The 24,836-nt window shown below is 45.0% G+C and overlaps 1 pseudogene; it reads left to right on the top strand.

Annotated features, from left to right (window-relative positions):
- The first annotated feature begins 22,746 nt into the window (after positions 1-22,746).
- On the top strand, positions 22,747-22,993 carry LOC140582505 (U2 spliceosomal RNA; annotated as a pseudogene).
- The last annotated feature ends 1,843 nt before the right edge of the window (positions 22,994-24,836 follow it).

Here is a 24,836-nt window from a genome sequence, read left to right as displayed (position 1 = left end):
CCTGATCCTGCCATCTCCCTGCTGCCTGCACACTGTCCTCATCCTGCCATCTCCCTGCTGCCTGCACACTGTGCTTATCCTGCCATCTCCCTGCTGCCTGCACACTGTCCTCATCCTGCCATCTCCCTGCTGCCTGCTCACTGTCCTCATCCTGCCATCTCCCTGCTGCCTGCTCACTGTCCTTATCCTGCCATCTCCCTGCTGCCTGCACACTGTCCTCATCCTGCCATCTCCCTGCTGCCTGCTCACTGTCCTCATCCTGCCATCTCCCTGCTGCCTGCACACTGTCCTGATCCTGCCATCTCCCTGCTGCCTGCTCACTGTCCTCATCCTGCCATCTCCCTGCTGCCTGCTCATTGTCCTGATCCTGCCATCTCCCTGCTGCCTGCTCACTGTCCTGATCCTGCCATCTCCCTGCTGCCTGCACACTGTCCTGATCCTGCCATCTCCCTGCTGCCTGCTCACTGTCCTCATCCTGCCATCTCCCTGCTGCCTGCTCACTGTCCTGATCCTGCCATCTCCCTGCTGCCTGCTCACTGTCCTCATCCTGCCATCTCCCTGCTGCCTGCTCACTGTCCTCATCCTGCCATCTCCCTGCTGCCTGCTCACTGTCCTGATCCTGCCATCTCCCTGCTGCCTGCACACTGTCCTCATCCTGCCATCTCCCTGCTGCCTGCACACTGTCCTGATCCTGCCATCTCCCTGCTGCCTGCTCACTGTCCTCATCCTGACATCTCCCTGCTGCCTGCTCACTGTCCTGATCCTGCCATCTCCCTGCTGCCTGCTCACTGTCCTCATCCTGCCATCTCCCTGCTGCCTGCTCACTGTCCTCATCCTGCCATCTCCCTGCTGCCTGCACACTGTCCTCATCCTGCCATCTCCCTGCTGCCTGCACACTGTCCTCATCCTGCCATCTCCCTGCTGCCTGCTCACTGTCCTCATCCTGCCATCTCCCTGCTGCCTGCACACTGTCCTGATCCTGCCATCTCCCTGCTGCCTGCTCACTGTCCTCATCCTGCCATCTCCCTGCTGCCTGCTCACTGTCCTCATCCTGCCATCTCCCTGCTGCCTGCTCACTGTCCTCATCCTGCCATCTCCCTGCTGCCTGCACACTGTCCTCATCCTGCCATCTCCCTGCTGCCTGCTCACTGTCCTCATCCTGCCATCTCCCTGCTGCCTGCACACTGTCCTCATCCTGCCATCTCCCTGCTGCCTGCACACTGTCCTGATCCTGCCATCTCTCTGCTGCCTGCTCACTGTCCTCATCCTGCCATCTCCCTGCTGCCTGCACACTGTCCTCATCCTGCCATCTCCCTGCTGCCTGCACACTGTCCTGATCCTGCCATCTCCCTGCTGCCTGCACACTGTCCTCATCCTGCCATCTCCCTGCTGCCTGCACACTGTCCTGATCCTGCCATCTCCCTGCTGCCTGCACACTGTCCTCATCCTGCCATCTCCCTGCTGCCTGCACACTGTCCTCATCCTGCCATCTCCCTGCTGCCTGCACACTGTCCTGATCCTGCCATCTCCCTGCTGCCTGCACACTGTCCTCATCCTGCCATCTCCCTGCTGCCTGCACACTGTCCTGATCCTGCCATCTCCCTGCTGCCTGCTCACTGTCCTCATCCTGCCATCTCCCTGCTGCCTGCTCACTGTCCTCATCCTGCCATCTCCCTGCTGCCTGCACACTGTCCTCATCCTGCCATCTCCCTGCTGCCTGCTCACTGTCCTCATCCTGCCATCTCCCTGCTACCTGCTCACTGTCCTCATCCTGCCATCTCCCTGCTGCCTGCTCACTGTCCTCATCCTGCCATCTCCCTGCTGCCTGCACACTGTCCTGATCCTGCCATCTCCCTGCTGCCTGCACACTGTCCTCATCCTGCCATCTCCCTGCTGCCTGCACACTGTCCTCATCCTGCCATCTCCCTGCTGCCTGCTCACTGTCCTTATCCTGCCATCTCCCTGCTGCCTGCTCACTGTCCTGATCCTGCCATCTCCCTGCTGCCTGCTCACTGTCCTGATCCTGCCATCTCCCTGCTGCCTGCACACTGTCCTCATCCTGCCATCTCCCTGCTGCCTGCACACTGTGCTTATCCTGCCATCTCCCTGCTGCCTGCACACTGTCCTCATCCTGCCATCTCCCTGCTGCCTGCTCATTGTCCTGATCCTGCCATCTCCCTGCTGCCTGCACACTGTCCTCATCCTGCCATCTCCCTGCTGCCTGCACACTGTGCTTATCCTGCCATCTCCCTGCTGCCTGCACACTGTGCTTATCCTGCCATCTCCCTGCTGCCTGCACACTGTCCTCATCCTGCCATCTCCCTGCTGCCTGCTCACTGTCCTCATCCTGCCATCTCCCTGCTGCCTGCTCACTGTCCTCATCCTGCCATCTCCCTGCTGCCTGCACACTGTCCTCATCCTGCCATCTCCCTGCTGCCTGCACACTGTGCTTATCCTGCCATCTCCCTGCTGCCTGCACACTGTCCTCATCCTGCCATCTCCCTGCTGCCTGCTCACTGTCCTCATCCTGCCATCTCCCTGCTGCCTGCTCACTGTCCTCATCCTGCCATCTCCCTGCTGCCTGCTCACTGTCCTGGTCCTGCCATCTCCCTGCTGCCTGCTCATTGTCCTGATCCTGCCATCTCCCTGCTGCCTGCTCACTGTCCTGATCCTGCCATCTCCCTGCTGCCTGCACACTGTCCTCATCCTGCCATCTCCCTGCTGCCTGCACACTGTGCTTATCCTGCCATCTCCCTGCTGCCTGCACACTGTCCTCATCCTGCCATCTCCCTGCTGCCTGCTCACTGTCCTCATCCTGCCATCTCCCTGCTGCCTGCTCACTGTCCTTATCCTGCCATCTCCCTGCTGCCTGCACACTGTCCTCATCCTGCCATCTCCCTGCTGCCTGCTCACTGTCCTCATCCTGCCATCTCCCTGCTGCCTGCACACTGTCCTGATCCTGCCATCTCCCTGCTGCCTGCTCACTGTCCTCATCCTGCCATCTCCCTGCTGCCTGCTCATTGTCCTGATCCTGCCATCTCCCTGCTGCCTGCTCACTGTCCTGATCCTGCCATCTCCCTGCTGCCTGCACACTGTCCTGATCCTGCCATCTCCCTGCTGCCTGCTCACTGTCCTCATCCTGCCATCTCCCTGCTGCCTGCTCACTGTCCTGATCCTGCCATCTCCCTGCTGCCTGCTCACTGTCCTCATCCTGCCATCTCCCTGCTGCCTGCTCACTGTCCTGATCCTGCCATCTCCCTGCTGCCTGCACACTGTCCTCATCCTGCCATCTCCCTGCTGCCTGCACACTGTCCTGATCCTGCCATCTCCCTGCTGCCTGCTCACTGTCCTCATCCTGACATCTCCCTGCTGCCTGCTCACTGTCCTGATCCTGCCATCTCCCTGCTGCCTGCACACTGTCCTCATCCTGCCATCTCCCTGCTGCCTGCTCACTGTCCTCATCCTGCCATCTCCCTGCTGCCTGCTCACTGTCCTCATCCTGCCATCTCCCTGCTGCCTGCTCACTGTCCTGGTCCTGCCATCTCCCTGCTGCCTGCTCATTGTCCTGATCCTGCCATCTCCCTGCTGCCTGCTCACTGTCCTGATCCTGCCATCTCCCTGCTGCCTGCACACTGTCCTCATCCTGCCATCTCCCTGCTGCCTGCACACTGTGCTTATCCTGCCATCTCCCTGCTGCCTGCACACTGTCCTCATCCTGCCATCTCCCTGCTGCCTGCTCACTGTCCTCATCCTGCCATCTCCCTGCTGCCTGCTCACTGTCCTTATCCTGCCATCTCCCTGCTGCCTGCACACTGTCCTCATCCTGCCATCTCCCTGCTGCCTGCTCACTGTCCTCATCCTGCCATCTCCCTGCTGCCTGCACACTGTCCTGATCCTGCCATCTCCCTGCTGCCTGCTCACTGTCCTCATCCTGCCATCTCCCTGCTGCCTGCTCATTGTCCTGATCCTGCCATCTCCCTGCTGCCTGCTCACTGTCCTGATCCTGCCATCTCCCTGCTGCCTGCACACTGTCCTGATCCTGCCATCTCCCTGCTGCCTGCTCACTGTCCTCATCCTGCCATCTCCCTGCTGCCTGCTCACTGTCCTGATCCTGCCATCTCCCTGCTGCCTGCTCACTGTCCTCATCCTGCCATCTCCCTGCTGCCTGCTCACTGTCCTGATCCTGCCATCTCCCTGCTGCCTGCACACTGTCCTCATCCTGCCATCTCCCTGCTGCCTGCACACTGTCCTGATCCTGCCATCTCCCTGCTGCCTGCTCACTGTCCTCATCCTGACATCTCCCTGCTGCCTGCTCACTGTCCTGATCCTGCCATCTCCCTGCTGCCTGCTCACTGTCCTCATCCTGCCATCTCCCTGCTGCCTGCTCACTGTCCTCATCCTGCCATCTCCCTGCTGCCTGCACACTGTCCTCATCCTGCCATCTCCCTGCTGCCTGCACACTGTCCTCATCCTGCCATCTCCCTGCTGCCTGCTCACTGTCCTCATCCTGCCATCTCCCTGCTGCCTGCACACTGTCCTGATCCTGCCATCTCCCTGCTGCCTGCTCACTGTCCTCATCCTGCCATCTCCCTGCTGCCTGCTCACTGTCCTCATCCTGCCATCTCCCTGCTGCCTGCTCACTGTCCTCATCCTGCCATCTCCCTGCTGCCTGCACACTGTCCTCATCCTGCCATCTCCCTGCTGCCTGCTCACTGTCCTCATCCTGCCATCTCCCTGCTGCCTGCACACTGTCCTCATCCTGCCATCTCCCTGCTGCCTGCACACTGTCCTGATCCTGCCATCTCTCTGCTGCCTGCTCACTGTCCTCATCCTGCCATCTCCCTGCTGCCTGCACACTGTCCTCATCCTGCCATCTCCCTGCTGCCTGCACACTGTCCTGATCCTGCCATCTCCCTGCTGCCTGCACACTGTCCTCATCCTGCCATCTCCCTGCTGCCTGCACACTGTCCTGATCCTGCCATCTCCCTGCTGCCTGCACACTGTCCTCATCCTGCCATCTCCCTGCTGCCTGCACACTGTCCTCATCCTGCCATCTCCCTGCTGCCTGCACACTGTCCTGATCCTGCCATCTCCCTGCTGCCTGCACACTGTCCTCATCCTGCCATCTCCCTGCTGCCTGCACACTGTCCTGATCCTGCCATCTCCCTGCTGCCTGCTCACTGTCCTCATCCTGCCATCTCCCTGCTGCCTGCTCACTGTCCTCATCCTGCCATCTCCCTGCTGCCTGCACACTGTCCTCATCCTGCCATCTCCCTGCTGCCTGCTCACTGTCCTCATCCTGCCATCTCCCTGCTACCTGCTCACTGTCCTCATCCTGCCATCTCCCTGCTGCCTGCTCACTGTCCTCATCCTGCCATCTCCCTGCTACCTGCTCACTGTCCTGATCCTGCCATCTCCCTGCTGCCTGCTCACTGTCCTCATCCTGCCATCTCCCTGCTCCTGTGCCTCTCCTGCCTTCTGCTGACCACCACTTTCCTTCATACACATTAAGTAACCTATACTTTTAGTGTAATGTTCTGTAGCTCTTAACACTAATATTTCCTACTTACTCTTCTTTTACCACCAAAAGAGTGTCTGATGTCTCCATCTTTCCTTTTCCTCATAGTGTGTCTGTGAATAAAATCTAATCTATATTTAACAAAACAGTATCTGGGCTATCAGATGAAGCTTCTAAAATGTCTATAAATATGAAATTGTGGAATGCAGAATCAATACCACTAAAATTCAAATAATAGGGCTTATTATTTGTTAGCTAGTTTTTTTTACGTTGCCCCTATAGGTTTCACTTATAGTAATGTTTTTTCAGAGCATGACGTTAGACATTCTTATGCGTTAATATTAGCCTAATAACAAACCACACAGGCTAAGTGGCAAATTAATTTCAGAATGGCACAATTTATTCGTGATAAAATGAGAACGAAAACATATGGAGTTCATCTCCTTGGAAAATGACCATGATCGATTTTACCTCACCAAATAAGCCTGGTTTAAATAGAGAACTTAGCTCATCTTGCTAGTTAATGTAACTAAAGTTGACTGTACCGGTGTTCTGTCGAGTTGAGCTACTTTGTCGAGGTAAGCTATGATTAGGGCTATCAATTAGCACTACAGTAGATTACCTGGACAAAGTAGGTCAACTCGACAGAACATCTGCCTCAGAAGGACAATGGTAAGTAATTCAACTTATAAAGACTTCAGCTTGCATTAGTAGATGAAACACTTAAACGAATAAATGAAGGTTGTAAAATAACACATTTTCAACAGGTTAGACTTCTGCTGGCTACTCACATTTACCAATGCACGACAAACAGTACTATGACAGACGAACACAATGAACAGGTCACTCAATGAGAATGAATGACGCAACCGACTGGCTGCTTCTAGCGCCGAGGTGGTTAAAATGGTACGGTCCACATTAGGGGTGTCTGAAATTGTTTTACATAAACTTTTCCTACAAGGTGAGGTTATCTTTTTTTTTTTTTTTTTGCAGCAAAAGAAAAATGTTAAAAACCCCCCAAAACTGCTATTTTTGTCTCTTTGGGGGGGTCTGGGTCTTGATCGGGGGGTACAGTACCCTCCAGTACCCCCCATAATTCGAACCATGAGTCTGATGTAGATTGAAAATTGTATGGTACTATGACTGAATAACAGCAGAATGGTTGCTGTAATCATCTTGCAGTTTACTATAAAGAGAAGTGTTTCTATGTAACAGGTCAGCAAAAGAAACTGCTGTCCAGAGGCTTAACGGTGAGGATACGACTTCATTCTTAGCCTCAGCAATTGGTCCAGCAAAGCCAAGTGCATGACAGGGAACAAGAAGCCCCAGTTCTGGAAACCACCGTCACCCCATCAGCGTGGAAGGAACCTGTCGCTCAGGGAATGAGGGAATTCACAGGGTGGAAGGACCCATTCTCTGTGCCTCAGTACGAGACCCACCACTGGTCCAAACAGAGATAGTGGTTTTTACGCTCTCGTGAGAGGGAGCAATATGGATTTCTAAAAACACCCAAAACTGCATTTAAACGTTTGACATTATGTGAAGTGATAAAAAGATGCAACAAATACCAGTTATCATGTTCAGAAGGTCAAGTGCACTCACCCTTCCCTTTGTTGGCATTAAGTGGATAACTTTTGCCAAGCAATACATTTTATTGACTGGGGGAGGGGGGTGGCACTAGAATTAATTCCATACCGGAGAATGCTCGGTATGCCATATGCCCCATATATATATATATCCTGTAGCTGCAGTGAGTATATTAGCATTATTGTTAACAAGTGTACTGCCACAGTAACAAGTACATATATATGTGACAGTAAAATTTTCTGGCCATCTACATTGATAAAACTTAGATGATTGTACTGTTTTATTATTAAATACAATTATTAGATAGAACCGGCTTATGTATTTGCTCTTTAAGAGGTTTTTACTGTTGTCTGGTGAGCTGTAGTGCAACCTGTCTGACTGAAACCTGTTTCTCCTCTCAGCACTAGGCGATTGGAAAAAGCCGTGAGCTGGACAGATAATGAGTACTGGGCAGCCTGGAATAAGTGGGATGAGGTGATTGATTGGGGAGATGACGAATCTCCACCCACATCACCTCCCTCTAACCAGGCTGGCACCTGTACTGGAGACGTGGATGCTGGGGCAGTGGAACATTATCATCAGCCCGTATATAAACGTATGTATTTCAGAACTTTTTTTAACATGAGTTTGAGACAGTCTGATGTTAATTGAAGTTTAAAAAATTGGTCGGTACTATGTTAATTATTCTCACTGATTGAATAACAGCAGAATAGTTGCTGTAATCATCTTACAGTTTACAATAAAGAGAAATGTTTCTGTGCAACAGGCCAGCTAAAGAAATTGGTCTCCAGAGGCCTAACATTGAGGATGCAACTTCATCTGTGTGTCCGGCCTCAGCCAGTGGTCCAGAAAATGCATGACAGGGAAGAAGCCCCAGTTCTGTCCACCGCACTCCCCCCATCATCTTGGAGGGAAGCTGTTGCTCAGGGAAAGAGGGAATCCGCAAGGCGGAAGGACCCATTCTCTGTACCTCAATATGAGACCCACCACTGGCCTAGGCAGAGACACTGGTTACGACAGCCACCAAAGACCTCCATAGATGAGAACATCATCCAAGACCTCTGCAATGGCCTGCAGACTTTTTCACTGTCATGAGGGGGAGCTGTATTTAAACTGCTAATACTGTCTCAGCCAAATACTGTCCTCTATGTCCATCAAAAATGCAATGAAAAAGAAAATATATCAAGCATCTCAGTAGATACTGACTGTATTGAATTACACTGGGATAGTGAATCCCCTGGGAGAAAGCTAGATGTAGGCAGGGTTTCATCTATTCTGTTATATAATCATGAGTGACATATTGCAGTAATGGAAAAAAAATAAACCTATCAGAATCTTACATACCTGGATCATGTCCCCCCTTAGTCTCCTTTGCTCGAGGCTGAACAGATTCAGCTCAGCTAACCTCTCCTCATAAGACATTTCACTAAGACCGGGAATCATTCTTGTAGCCCTACGTTGAACCCTTTCAAAGGCAGCAATGTCCTTTTTAAGGTAAGGTGAAAAAACCTGCACACAATATTCTAGGTGGGGTCTTACCAAGGAATTGTACAATCTTAAGCTTCACCTACCTTGACCTAAACTCCACACACCTAGAGATGTAACCCAACATCCTACTGGCCTTTTTAATTGCTTCCCAACATTTGCGAGAGTGGGACATGGCAGCAACAACATACACACCAAGAGTAGTCCACCATTTTGGCTTGGATTATAGCTTCCATTACTTTTCCAAGTGCCTATAGTTTGTTGGATTACTTCTATCCCCTTTTTTGAATATGGGTGTTATATTAGTAACACACCAACAGATACAGATTTCTGAAATAGCAAAGTTAAATAATATCCCTCATCTCTTTTAAAACTATAGGTAAGATGCTGTCATGATCTCCAGTCTAGAGTTGCAGTGTAACAGTATTCACAGGAAAGGGGATAAAGGGACAAACAGGGTAAGGGCAACAAGATTGGACAACAACAGTGGACAAAGGGATATTTTTTTGTATTTTATTCATACACAATACTGACACTAGAAGCTAAAACTGGGCCTTCACTGGATCTTCCAGCAGGACCACGATCCTAAGCACATGTCCAAATCAACACAAAAATAGTTAGCTGACTATAGAAGCAAGCTTCTGCCATGGTCATCTCAGTCACCTGACCTGAACCCCACTGTAAACTTATGGACTGAGCTGAAGAGTAGAGTGCTGATCTGGAGAGGTTCTCTAAAAAGGAATGGACTCAGATGCCCGGCTTGGTATTCTCCAACCTTATAAAAGACTCAGTGCTGTTATCCTGGCAAAGGGAGGTTGTACAAAGTATTAAAAGCAGGGGTGGCTCAAGTATTTTTGTTAAAAATAATTATTTCTTGATGGATTTTTTTTTCTTCGAAAAAATTTATTTCAATGAAAGGTTGGATTTTTCTAATTTTTTCGGTGTTAGATGAAGCTATTTTAGTAAAAGGTAGATTTTTTTCTAACCCTTTTTAAAAATATTTACAAGGGCTGCCAATAATTGTGGAGGGTGCTGTAGCTTCTCTAGGTTTATTATTATCTGTGAGCTCCCTTGCCTGCAAATTTTCTTTTACATATTCTGCAACACCACCTCCCTTCTTGCTTATCTGGTCCCTACAGAACAACATGTAACCATCCATATTATATTCTTCTCCATCATTGTCACTCAACCACATTTCTGTTAGTCCTATAATATCATGAGTCTGATGAAATGAAGGCCTCAAATCATGAATTTTGTTTCTACTGCTCCTAGCATTTAAATACAGACAGCAAAGGGTAGGCCTTTTACACTGCCCACTTATTAGTACTTAGGGCTTTTTGTCTCCCCCCTCTTATATTCTTAACTAACCTCCCTGGAAGACTACAACCACTTCCTATACAACGACCCAACGACTTCCTACAGTGGCAGCCAGGAGCACCAGTGCGTGGGATGTGCACCCCGGGAGTCGGGCAGCGTGCCTTCCTGGGGCAACCCGATGGATCCACCAGGTAGAGTGAGCAGAAGCCTCCCCGCTGAGGGCACCGGTACCCGGAACGGTTGTGCCAACACATGTAGCTGCAGACGCCGGCCATGCTTGCCAAGGCCTTGGCAGAGGCTGAGCGGACTGAGGCAATCCTGTCCCTGTCTGCAACATCACGCCGGTCGCCAGCCACTTCATGCCAAACCTGCACCTGCGCATGTGGGGGCTCCGTCTGCAGAGAGGGACAGAGCGTGCACCTTATACGCGCAAAGCCATGGCAGCTGCGGAGAGATCAGACACTTTGCCCACTACTGCCCTGCTCCGGTGCCTTGCCTCCAGCTGGGAAATGCCAGGTGGATGGCGCTGTAAGGGGGGCAAAAGTCTTGTATCTTTTCTAGTTACTTATGGTTGAGGTTAGGCTGGAGGGGTAAAGGTTGTTATTGTTGGGATTCGGGTTTTTCCACGTAGAACCGAATAGAGAGTCCAAACAAAGAAATGAATACAAACGTGTGTGTGTGTGTGTGTGTGGATTTGCATTGATCACATTTGAGGACCAAACTGTCCCCAAAGTGTAGTAAAACCTGAAATTTCCCTACTTTTGGGGACATCTTTTGAGGTCCCCATTTGGATAATGTCAGTTTTATAAAAATCTGTGAATGCAATCAAAAAAGTAAAAATGCCAAAAGTCTTGTATCTGGGTTGGTTACTTATGGTTAAGGTTAGGGGTGGGTAGGGATTAAGGGTGTCGTGACTGGGATTAGGGTTTTTCCCATAGAAATGAATGGACAGTCCCCATTTAGATAAGAAGACCAACTTGTGTGTGTGTGTGCGCGCGCATTATGTATATATTAAATTTTGGGGACCAAATGTCCCCACAATGCAATAAAACCTGAAATTTTGACGATGTGGAGACCAGCTTTTTCAGTCCCCCAAAGGGAAACTCAATTTTAAAAAAATCTGTGACTGCAATCAAAAATCTAAAAAAAGTGTTTTGACCACAGAAATGAATGGATGGTCTCCAGGAAGATGAATACAAACGTGTCTATAATTGCATGAAAGAGAACGCAAATCATACAGGACATCTATCCTGGCAAGGCCATAGTTCTCTCAGGAAACCAAAGCCCAACTTTTCTGTACCATTGTAATACAGATAATGTTTAACTGCTGTAATTAAGCAATACTATTGAAATAATTAAAATATAGAGATTAAATCAGGTGTGTTTTGTGATTTTAAATGAGTATGTGATATACTTGATATAACATGAATGTACAGTAAAACTGGTCTAAGTCGCCATCTTGTAACTCGTCAATGTGCACAAGTCGACGCTCAAGCAAAAGTCCCGATTTTTCCTAATGATGTTTCCTTTAAAATTCCTTGTGTAAATCGCCGCTTGTAAGTCGTCAAATTCCCTTAGTCGTCACCTAAATCCCAAACAACACAAATGAATGGATTTTCCTACCTGTAAGTCGACACCCCAATCGCTGCATTCCCGCCGCCTGCTTGTCACCACGGCGATGTAGAAACGGGGAATCCCCACCTATCGCACTAGTCGCTCCCTGGGCTTAAGTCTCGCGTGTATAGTGCGGTGTAGTAGAGGTATGGTGTTATATTTACTAGTCGGCAAAACGGCGAGATAGACATAAGTCGCCGAAGTGTCGACTTAGGTGTATCTCGTCAATTCTCTAAGTCGTCACTTTTAAGCTGGTCCCGCGAGTGTCGACTTAGACCGGTTTTACTGTATTTCTGTCAGGGTCAGCCCCTCCTGTTGTCCCACTCTGTCCCTTCCCCGTTTGACCAGCAGGTGTCGCTGGTCATCCTGTTCTTTATGTTAGTCTTTGTTCTCCCCTGTTGCCTGTCTTGTGTTGAGCATCCAGTTGTGTGTACCCTTCTGTCCTGTGTTTGAGTCCCACCTCCTCTGTCTTTGTATTTTGCTCCCTAGTGTTTCATTTGAGTTTTTCTAGTTCCTGTATCTGGTGACGTTGTATTTGGTTTTGTTCCTTGTGCCCCTGCTTGTGTCTTTACCTTTTCTGTAATTCCCCAGTGTTAGTTTCTGTTTCCTTGGTTAGTTCTTAGTTTCCCTGTTATCAGTTCCTTTTGAGTTTATTAGTTTCACCTGTGCCCTGTTTCCCTGGTCTTTGTTAATTAGCCTCACCTGTCCTGTGTTAGTCTCGTTACCCCTTAGTATTTTAGTTCCTGCTTCTGTTCAGTTCCCCAGTGGTTCATTGATTGTGATTGTGTGTTGTTGATTGTCGTTGTTTGATGGTTTTGAGATTTTCAGTGTTCAACGTGTATTAGGTTTTTGTTATTTAGTCTTTATTTATCCCCTTTAGTTTTTGACCCCTCGTGGTCCTTTTGGTTTTTGCTGTGTTTGTAGTGTTTTCTGTTTTATTTAATAAACCCCTTTTTGTTCTTGGAGCCGCCAGTGGATCGTCCACCCTTTCTGTGCACCATGCCTCGTTCTCGCGCCCCGGATCCCTGACAAAGTAATAGTTTTTGGGTTTCCTGTCGTGAGAGATGAAAGCTACAGGCATGTAAATATTGTTTCCTGTAATAACTTTTTTTTAAATTATTTTCCTCATTGTTAAAAATCCCATGCATTAGAAGGTACCAGTCAGTGGAATCACACAGTGAGATATGTTGGCCAGCCGTCCTATTCATTCAGCACCAGCCGATCAAGTAGAGATTTCAGCACCACGGACAGTGATCTGTGTTAAACTGACCTCAGGTTCCTACACTGGCTACACGGAATTTTCTGTAAATAATTAAATGCCTCTATCCCCCTACATGTGGAAATGTTTCCCCCTCCCCCAGACCATTTCATGTTGTATCCTCATTATGTGTGTATTAGTTTGCAATATGGCTGTATGAGATGTCAGTCATTGACTTGTCGCTGATGCTCCCTGTTTCCTAAGTCTAGTTTTCTCAGATGAAGCAGTTCACACCTTAAGTTAGAAGAAGTTTCCTGTTAATTGCATCTGTTTGAACAGGGGTTCCCCACATATAGAGGAGAAAAGCCCCAACTTACAAATCAGCATCCATTTTTGTACGCTTTCTGTGAATGACGTCCCCGCACAGGATCACCAGATGCAAGACGACCACACTTTGTGCTACTTGTATGTTATGTTAGCAAACCACATACATCTACATTTCTTGCATTCTGTCACACTTGTGCAGAGCATTTGCAGTGTTTGTGATTAGTTATTGTTCAGTGTTCATTCATCTTTGGGATTTTGGTGTTATTTGTTTGATATACTGATGTTTATATTTTTGCAATTTTATCAGTATACAGTATATTTGATTTTGCTGTTCTAAAATGTAGTTTGAAATATTTTGTCATCTTTTCTTACTTTAACATTTATCTTGTTAAAATACAGAAATGGACTGTTTTCTTGAGCCATAGTGTTTTATTCTACATCACAGATAATGCGTACATTCATAAAAGTAAGTGGTGATATTTTGCTCAGTATTGGTTCAAGTTCAGATACTTCAGGTTTTTATTAGACAAAACACATAAAAAAATTTGTGCAAAGCCATTGATTTATTTTTAAAACAACTGCACTGTGATATTTTTAACAAAAACAGCATATTGTCCTTTTTTCAGCTCTAAGCATCATATGGGCCTCTTACTGGCTTTCCAACGGCTTTTGGGGTCACATGATGGTCGATAATGATATTTCAGGCCTTTCCTGAAATCACTTTAAAAATTGATCTGGAATATATCGATTTATACTATAATTTGTGCAAATTAACACAAATGGGGTGATTTTGACCACAAACAATAATTCATAGTTGGAGGGTAACATTCCTCTAGATTGCAAATGTACTGATACTAAAACCTGTGACCTCAAAAAGTACAAAGAACTGGAGCAAAAGAAAAATGGTGAAAGCTGTCAGAAACAGACAGGAAACTATATGGATGTTTTAGAAGAGGTAGATGTGGTCCAGTTGGCTGTATTAGTGTCTATGTGTCCTCTGTATGACTGGCATCCTGTCCAGGATGTACTCCATCCCCGTGTCCTGTCCTGTTTGGGATAGGCTCCAGGCCCCACAGCGCTCACCAGGATGAGAGGTTAGAAGATAGATGGGTGGATCCCTGAGAGATGCTCATAACCCTAATTTGTTGTTCTGTATCCAACCAGCTACTCTAGTATTTTTCATTATTTTTAAATGAGTTTTAGGAATGCCTTTCGCAGTCTAACTGACAAAGCAGGTTTTTGTGATCTAATGAACTGCCATGCCTTGTGATGGACTGCCGCCCCTCCTGGGAGATTCTCTGCCCTGTGATGGGTTGGCACCCCCCTCCTGGCTTTTTCCCTGCCCTGTGATAGGTTGGCACCGCCCCCTGCTTATTCCCTGCACTCCTAAAGGGCTGGTGTCCCCATCTGGGTTATTCCCTGCCATGCGATGGGTTTGCCACCCCCTCCTGGGTTCCTCCTTGCATTGCGCCCATTATTTTCAGGTATATATTCCAGAGACCTGTAACCCTACATGGGACAAGTGGCTGTGGAACGTGAATTAAGTGATTAATTAATCAAATTACAAACAAATTAATAAATAATCATCTCTCCTGTTCGCACCACTGTCCTATTTTCAGTATTCACTATTACATTTGAGTTGGCCTCCCGTCCAGGATGAGCACCAACCTTGTGCCATATGCTGCTGAGGAGAGGCTACCAGCCCGTTTGCTAGATGGATGGATGATGGATGGATGGATTTATTTCACTGAACAATTCAATAAGCTCTGTAATAAATATAATTAAACTGGCAGTTAACATTCTCTGGCTGTCTAAATGCTCTTCTTTTTTGTCTCGCATTCTTCACATGTAGCCTGTGTAATAGTACAGGTGTAGCTGGTCCTGGTCCCTATAAGGGAAAACTCTATTTTATAAAAATCCGTGACTGCAATGAAAAAACTAAAAATGCAAAAACTCTTGTATTTTGGTTGCCTACTTACTGTATGCTTATGGTTAGAGCTGAGTAGGGGTTAAGTTAGCATTAGCATTTTTCCCATAGAAATGAATGAGCGGTCCCCATAAGGATATGTGTGTGTGTGTGTGTATAGGTGTTTCATTGATCACTATGACTATGCTCTAAATGATTTAAGCGGATTTAGCTTAAGTTGTAACTTTTCATGTGGAATGAACTGCAATGTCTCTGAATTAATTTAATTAATACTCATTAAGGTCAGTTCATTTACAATTCCTAATTTCAGGAGCCAGTTAATAAATCTAATTCATTTACAAGTATTTCTCCTATAATACGTGATACATGTTTACAATAATTCCCAGGGAAAGCATTTCCGGTAAGGCACTGCTCATTGACACAGATTATAAAGCTTGTTAGACTATGCAACATTATTTAGCAGGGCTGAGAGAAGGTGAGAGCTCCCCTAGTGGCCGCAGAAGTGCATTTCCCTAGAGCAGATATAATGGGCGGCAGCCTCATTGCTTTTTAATCACAACTTGGTGTAGGATCACACATGCACGTATCACAGGGCCTAAATTCCAGGTGGCCTGAGACAAGGCCGAGCCTGGTACGAGAGGCACCAAAGGGGGGTTACACACACGAACACATACACACAGATAACAAGGGAGGCCAGTACTCCAACTTTTATTGCCCTTGACTTGGCACACAACCCCCCTCCACATACACTCTGCCTTACATCTCACTCACCCAACAGACAAACACCCTAAAGGAAATTTCATTTAAGTTTGGCTTTTGTATACCCTGTATATTGATTTACTCACGACTACTAGTCTCAATCTACAGATACGTTATGTTTGTATGTGTCCTTAGACAATCTTAGTGTTTTGTGTGCCACCCTTATAACCATGTTCACGGAGTATCACCTATTTTACCCCTTTGTACTTGAACACATATAAATTTAAATAAATAGATAGGTATAGCTACCATTGTATATATGTTCTCATGGTATACCAGAAGAATCTGGAAAATTAGTGTAACCAATGTGTCCTAACTTTGTTAAACCCCCCCCCTTCTCTTCCAACATTCCTTTGTGGTCCTTATCTGATCTTGGTGGACAGTCACCAAGTTTCTTTGTTTCTACCATGCTATGTTAAAAGAACTGAATTAAGGTGTATCTTATCCATTCTGGAGAAGATGAATTGGCATAAGCCACACCAAACAAAATATGTTGTTTCCAGATGTGCAACTTATATTGATATTACCACAAACTAACGGCCACGCCTATCTATGGATAAGATGTGCTGTTTGTAATATGAATATTTGATGTAATATCCGCACAAAGTGTAACATCTGTTGAGGTGCAACCCAAAACACCTGTATCCTGATGTGAATCAGTCACATAGATAAAATAATTAATTGTTTAATCAATTAATACAGAGGGTATGAGGTATGTACCTGTGAAGCTGGTATGGCATGTTTGGTGTCAAACTGATTGTTAATCACCCCTGATTGCAAATCTGGTCAGTGATTACCATAAAAGTGGATGTATCAAAAGTTATAACAGCTTAATGAAAATCATCAGTAAAGGGAGAATCAGTCGGGCCATAAATCTCAAAAGGACTGATACAGACCCCCTTCCGAAAGCCCGCCAAATGGATGGCCAGCCATTGGGCCAGGAGTCGAATTCCTGGTCATTCCTATTCATGAACTTTACAGCATAAAATCCTGGCACCTCAGAACAAAGGCGAGCAGAACAACCGCCAGCCAGCGCAGAGAATAACCGCCAGCCCGAAGGAGAACATCAGTCCAGGAGGAGAGAAGCCCACAAGAAGCCCTCCGGTGAAGGCCCAGCTGAACAGAGAACAGCACCCAAGACAAAGCTTCACCAGGAGAGAGAATCTAAAGGGACTCCACTCCACTGCTCCAAACGCCGCACCTTCCTGAGTGCCATCAGCTCAGCAGCTCTGCCATCAACTGCCAAGACCACCCCCCACTCTTCAACCAAGTAAACCAACTTCCTTTCATTCTAACAACTTAAGCTGTTCTGTTTAACCTGCTATAAGACTTTAGGGTCGTGTTTCCACAAACTATGCTTGCTTTGCAGAACAGTATTTCCCATTTAAGGTTACTCATTTAAATCCGGTCATTGCATTTTCATAATTACATCGTTTGTTTTATTCCGTTATTTCGTGTTTGTTGTTTGTGTTAGGTGTAATGTCTGTCTTATGTTAGTTGTAGTGTTAGTTAGGAATAAATGCATGTCTTTTACACAACTTCAGCCTCCGTCATTGAGTACTCACACTAAGTTCCTGCCTCTGTGTGATCTTGCTACACGCTCTGAACCTCAAACTCGCCTGAAACATCGCGAGACTCTCTCTCATTGGCCGTGAGGGAAGCTTCGCTACCAATCGTGTACATTACCTGGTGATGCAGCTCGCTGGACGAGCCTTCTAACCCAGGTTACTAAGCGATACTGGTAATTAGTGAATCCCATTTAAGTCTCACATTAACAGACTCACAGGGATGCCGCAATTGAGTTTGGAGGAGCCGACCATTCGGCATAACAATTGATTAATAATCAGCATTAAATAATAATTCATTAAACTTTAATTAATTCAAACATATTGGTGGAGAATATTAAAATTTATTTGAGCTAATAATTCCTACATTGGGATAGAACAACAAATTTAATCATTCTGCTCATTTAATATTTCGATTTTAATTAGGTTTACTTTTTGGATATCCATGTTTACATAATATTTAGAATCCCACTGCAGTTGAGAATGGAATGCCACAGATATTAGTCTCCATCACATATCATTGCTTGTTTTACTTCAGGATTCCTTTGGTTGTTTAAACTGATTGCTCTGTATCAGTTGGCTTTGTGTGTTTTGAGATGTATAATTGCCAAAGAGTCCTGAAAAGCTGATGGTTTAGATACCAGAATTAGTATGAGCAGGACTTAATGTGTTTTCTTATGGTGGGGATGTTAGAAGACATTGAGGTTTTTTATTCTATGTACATCCAATCTTAGCCACCCACCCAAGATCACTCCATGGAGCACGAACCAACACACCCCACCAAGATCCGTTTTAGCTGTGGTAGCCAATATATTTGGGGATTTATGCACTTGTCCTATTCAACATCATAACAGTGAATTAAAAATCTACTACATCAAAGGCAGTACCATGTCATGCTATGCAAATATACATATACATACAGCTCAGGCTCTTTTCTGCAAATATAAGGCTACAAGGCCAAGTGTGGGTAATCAAAATGGCCTTACATTAACAAATACATCACCCCAAAAAGCATTACATGAGCAATCACAGCTATTCCATTTTTTTTTTATCTCAACAGAGAACATCTTGCAAGATCAGTATTTGGGAGAGTTTCCTTCATGACGGTGGGTGAAATATACCACAGCTGCAGAAAAGCCCAGTCTTGGCAGAATAGCCATATTAATGAGCTCTTGAGCAAAGACCTTTACTCCCAAAGGGACAGAAAACTGTATCAGGCCATGCTGGCAAAGACCCTTGTTTCAAACCTGGTATCACTTTGCGTTGAATGCTGAAAAGGGCCCTTTAAATACATTAGGTATGTTATTTGCTAAACTTGGGTTTACTTTACTCATAAAAAGTAATATCCCAATTTACCCAAACGAGTGAGTACAAATATTGATTTGAAATATTAATTAATGTTAATATTAAAATTTATTAATATTAATATTGAAATATTGATTTGAGTAAATCTTATAGGATAGTACTGTGACAGTGGGTAGACTATAGCTTAATTTATTTAAAATGTTTCTTAGAATTGGTATAAAGTCAACCCAAAAAAGTGAGTGCAAATTGTTACATCATTCAATCTGAGTAAATTCTACAGTTTATTTTTTTCCAGTTCATGTACAGAATTACAGTACATTACAGTATTTTATCGACAAGGTTCTCATAAATATTGCCCAGAAAGCGTTTTTTCTACAGTATTGTACTATTTTAAACAGTATGTTACTGTAATAATGTCACTGTTTATTACAGCAGGGGTGCAGATTGAACCCATGACCCTGGAGGCGTGAGGCTATAGTAGGAGCAACGGGCCACTATTCATACTGTGAGAAATGATGTATTTTTAATCATACATTGTAACTGATATGTCGTTACACTGCTTGTGTATGCTTTGCACCTTGCCTTTCTCCCTTACTTGTGTTTCTTGTTCTCCACACCTTGTGAGCTTCAACATGAATTGATTGATTGTTTTTTTTAATAAGGCCCCAGGTTAGTTAGGTCCAGTCTCCTGGAAAATCACTAGAATGTGTCCTTGCCTTTGGAAGCTAAGAGCGTCTTATTTTCAGGGAGAGCCCTGTAATATTTAGTTTAATAAATTATTTTTATTGATAAACCTTCATACTGATAATCCTCTTGTAGTGGTCCTAAAAGAAAACATGACTGAAGATATTATCCATTTTAGTACAGACACATTTCACGATTCAGTAACCTGACTTGTCCAATAGATGGCAGTGTAGTACTTCGACTAAGACGTGCTATGGAAATTGCCGGTAAAAACGGAAAGCTGGTTTTCCATTTTAAACGTTTGTCTGACTGAAATGACCACATGTTGTACATATGTAATCGTACTATACATCTAACCTTCAGCGTTGTATTACCTACCTTAATTTAATAATTATCTGCAGCAATAAAATATGTACGCGTAATTGGACAGCTGCAAGTTAAGCAATCTGTCTGATTTTACATTGAAGTAGGCATGGACGGACGGTAAGATGAATGCAGGAGAGACCTGTGAATAAGCTTAAAGTATACATAAAATATGATAAAATAATACATATTTTTAAACATTTAACTGGATAACGACAGCTTCACAGTACTTATATAACCCTGCACAATTTCGAATATCATCATAGCTCCCTGAAAATTAACAGCTATCATTATAGTACAAATAAGCAGTTATCCAGACATCCCGACTCTCCCGGAAGTTCCGGGAGTCTCCCATATATTGACAGCGACTCCCTGATACCCGCAAATTGAATAAAATATCCCGGAAAGAAGAGGAAGTAAACAAGAGCATGCATGCGAGACAGTAGTGTGTGCATCGCGCACTGGAGAGACGCGCGCGTACGACGGAATTAGCGAGAGAGAGAGAGAAAGAGAGAACCTGCATATATGTGTTGATCCCTGCGTGTGTGACTGTAGCCCGTGCTAGACAGACAGCATCCTGATTGGTTTACTTAGCAAAATAAGCCAATCAGATTTCAATGTGGGCGGGCTTCTATTTAACTTCTCGAGGACCGAAGTTATCGGTTCAGTGGAGCATCATGACAGACGGAGAGTGCCCCAAAAAACGGAAGTATAAAACGCATTTCACTTCAGAAAGTGTATCCATGTTTAATAAGGATGAAAATAATGACAGTGTTGCGTGCTGTACTGTTAGCAACAGTGATTTCAGCATTGCTCATGACGGTTTAAACGACTGTAAAATGCATGTTGAGGTGAGTTTAACAAGTGTCATTTCATGTGCTGTATTATTCAGGTCTACACTAGTTAGACACTTGGTTAGTTGCCAATGCTGTCATGAAAGACTCCTTGAAGACTTTTGTAACGTAGCAATGGAATATAATTAAGGAATTTGCATAAATGGTAAAATAATCTACTTATATTATTGTCAAAATAATACATAATATTGACCTTCGTAATTTAGTGCGCTGACTAGAGGAAATTAATGAAGAAATTAAACTGTGAAATCAAGTTTGTTGGAGTTACATCTCACTCCTTGTCGGGCGGTTGGGGGCACCTCACTGAACTGAGTTTTTGCAGGTTGGGATGTCTGAATTATTCTACCTTAGGGAAGGGAGGGGGTCCTGGCTGTGAAAGTTGGGGGGCGGCTGCAGACGATCTCAGAGGCAAACTGCTGTCCACCCAAAAATGCAGGCCCCTCATGTAAGATCACATCCACCCAAATGTTCCAACCCCAGAGGCAAGCTGCTTTCAACTCAACCCCCTGACCCCAGAGGTAAGCTCACTTCCACCCAAAGACCCTGATCACAGAAGTAAGCTGACATTCACCCAAACCCCCAGCCCCCAGAAGGAAGCAGCCATCTATCTAAACGACCTACCCCCAGAGGTAAGTTGACATCCATCCAACTGCCTTGATCCTAGGCGAAAGCTGCCCCGGTACGTCTAGGTGGTGACACTCCATCCTACAGGGTTCACGTGATGCACTTTCCTGAAGCACACAGAGGACACTTCGGGTTTTAGGTAAGTGTGCTTTGTTTTTCTGTGTGTGTGTTTTATTTGGTATGGATTTTATTTAATGGCACGTAAAGATTTTATTGAGCACTGTTTTGGTTGATCACTGTAGCACTTATTCATCAATATTAACATTATTAACATTTATTAGCATTTTATTTGATCTGTTGTGCTGTTTATTGTGCGATTAACCTATTTCATTCCCAAGCTTACTGATTTTATGTGTTTTGGGAAGGTGTATGATGCCGTTTTAGCCCGACCCTTGTGCAGAGTAGGGCTGCACGATATTGGAAAAAAATTACATTGCGATATTTTTTTCCAAACGATATATATTGCGATATTGAGAGCCATCAATCCAGGCTAAAGTCAATAATTACCAATAATTACATATTAATAATTTCACTAATAAGCAAGCTTCATTACAAGTGACAAAAAGGTTACTTAATATTTTATTCCAAAATTCGAACATTTCTGTAAACACAAAAGCAGAACACATTTTTAAATAAAACAGCAGCTTTACACCAACCCCCCTGATTGATTTACAACAATATAACTTAAAATAAATATATTTTTTATAAAACAACTTATAAGCATTTTGGTTCACAATCTTTTAAGTCAACTTTTCTTAGCCAAAGTGCCAAAGTAAAACAGTGTTGGTGTTGGTCATCATAATCATGGCTAAATATATGAAATAAACAAAATGAAATAAAATTTTTAGATATTTTGTATTAAATCTTCTAAACAGATTAGAGAACATATTCCTGTAAACAGAAAAGCTGAACACATTTAAACAGCAGCTTTGCAACACCAACCCCCCTGATTGGTTCATAACATAACTTAAATATATATTTTTTTATTTGCTTTGCTAACTAAAGGTTTTTAGCTAAGAATACAAGTCTATCAACTAGAGGTCGACCGATATATCGGGCCGATATTTAGCATTTTTTAATGTATCCGCATCGGCCGATATCCGAGTGCACTACGCCGATTTTCAGACAGGCACGTCTGCGGGCAGCCCAGTGTTATTGTTGCTGTGGAACACGTGACCCATGCTGCCTTGTGCAGGGCCACAGCCAGAAGTTTTGGAAGAGTCCTGGGATAAAACGGTAAGGCTTAAATTCTGATCTTTCAATGACCTGTTTATTTAAGTAGTTTGCTATGAAATGTTGCTTTAAAAGAAAACGCGAATTACGCTATTGGGAACTGGGGTAATGATAATGAGCCTTCAACCAACTGTAGCTTACAGGTAACATTAAGGATCATTGATTCTAATAGAGTTCGTTTTGTGCGCTTATTGGTGGGCTCACAGACGTTTTTTAATCGTTAAAAATCATTTTAGTTGTTAACATTTTAATTATTACCATATCAGCCCGATGTTATCAGTTATGTTTTTTTTCTTGTGTCGGAGAGTTTCACTCTGTGAGTGTGTGGGTAATATTATCTTTGAAAGTCTTATTGTACTGTGTTGGCATGATTTGCATAGTGTGGGAATGTTTCAGCCTTATAGATTGTGATTATGTGTTAATGTAAGTAGTACAAGCATAATATTTATTATTCATGTATTTGAGCTGATTTACATTTTGTTTTGGTATGAAAAGGTTATTTTGATACGTCCCCCATGGAGGGGACCACATATTAAACGGATTTTTGGAACAGGGAGCCGGAAGTGGGGCTTGCCCCATCTGCTCCAGGCATCGACCCGGTATTGCAGTGCTTCCGGGAACGGTGCACCTCTACTGCCCCCTGTTGTTGAAAGGCAGAACTGACTGACTGAATGGGTGACTAATAGACTGAGTGCCTCTGGATGGCCAACTAATTAGCCGCATGTGGTGTGAGGGAGGGGCCCTGTCCGTGCGCGGCCCCAATTTCCCGCCTTTTTTCTTTTTTTTTAAAGTAAGGTGACACGCTGTCGTTTGTGCGGTGGGCAGCTGTGCTGAGGTAAGGCATGACTTCATCTTTGCCTTTTGAATTTTCCCTCATGTTTGTTTAAATGATTGCTGTTTTTTGAGAGGACAGGGAGGACGCCGGTGACTGCGACGCCCCTGGGCATTCTACTCTGCGCGGGGGCGTCACGGAGGCCCGGCTAACGGCGACCCGCTAAGCGGCAGCCCCATATCGACTCGGGTCTCTCTTCGGTCTTCAGGACCGGTATACGTTTCTTCTCTTTTCTGGATTGGAAAAGACAAGAGCAAAAGTGGAAGAGTTGAAGAAATGGCGTCGGATGGCGTAGCTTATAGCGGTGGGTAGTAAAGACCTTGCATTCCAGAGCATCCCTGCGCATATGAGAGTCTGCTCCATACATCTCCGTTCAGGTAAGTCAAGTTCCGGTGTGATCACTAGACTCCATTCCTGTGTTTGTCCCTAAAGAGAACAGCCAGGATAGGAAATGCTGGAAACCCATCCCGACTGGAGTCCATCCCTTCCCGGTGACACAGTAACCCAAAAGTGTTTGTGAGTGTGGTTTATGTCAGATTAGGAGAGCTGAAATGAACCTTTTGTTGGATGATAGTCGGTGACCAAAACAAGAGCTAGATCACAGAAAAGTGTTTCAAAAGCGACAGCGTCAAAGTGAAATGCAACGCTGGATGGAAGTTTTCTAGTACTGATGAAGGATGTAGAATCGGAATCCAGATATGTTTCCATACAAGGAATTTGCCTGGGTGGTGCTTTTACATGACATTACAAAGAACATAAGAACATAAGAAATTTACAAACGAGAGGAGGCCATTCGGCCCATCAAGCTCGTTTGGCGAGAACTTAACTAATAGCTCAGAGTTGTTAAAATCTTATCTAGCTCTGATTTAAAGGAACCCAGGGTTTTAGCTTCCGCTACACTAGCAGGAAGACTATTCCATACTCTAACTACACGCTGTGTAAAGAAGTGCTTCCTCAAATTTTTCTCCCGCTAATTTCCACTTATGGCCACGAGTTCTAGTATTTAGACTAATATTGAAATAGTCATTTGGCTGAAGAGCATCCAGACCCGTTAGAATCTTATAGACCTGAATCATATCCCCCCTTAGTCTCCTTTGCTCAAGGCTAAACAGATTCAGTTCCGCTAACCTCTCCTCATAAGACATTCCTCTAAGACCAGGAATCATTCTCGTAGCTCTTCGTTGCACCTTTTCTAAGGCAGCAATGTCCTTCTTGAGGTATGGTGACCAAACCTGCACACAGTATTCTAGGTGGTGTCTTACCAAGGAATTATATAAGTGTATCATCACCTCCCTTGACTTAAACTCCACACACCTAGAGATATAACCCAACATTCTGTTGGCCTTTTTTATTGCTTCCCCACACTGGCGAGAGTTACCCACATTTAGCAAAGACATATGCAGAAAGGTAATAAACAATAGACTGGCAATTGGGTAATATGATAATTATATGATAATTAAGTTTATTAATGGTAGTAATGATGGTATTATGATATTTATATATGTGTGTGTACATAGTAATCATTGTAGTATGAATATAAACTATATAAATGGTATAATAATTTAAAGGGCTCTTAAATGGTGCCGTTATTAAGTAGCAGCCAAGTCAACTATATGTGCAAGAGTGCAATATGTATACAGAATT

This window comes from Paramormyrops kingsleyae, chromosome 24, assembly GCF_048594095.1.
Source record: "Paramormyrops kingsleyae isolate MSU_618 chromosome 24, PKINGS_0.4, whole genome shotgun sequence".
Lineage (NCBI taxonomy): Eukaryota > Metazoa > Chordata > Actinopteri > Osteoglossiformes > Mormyridae > Paramormyrops > Paramormyrops kingsleyae.
This window is presented reverse-complemented; position numbering and strand designations above follow the sequence as displayed.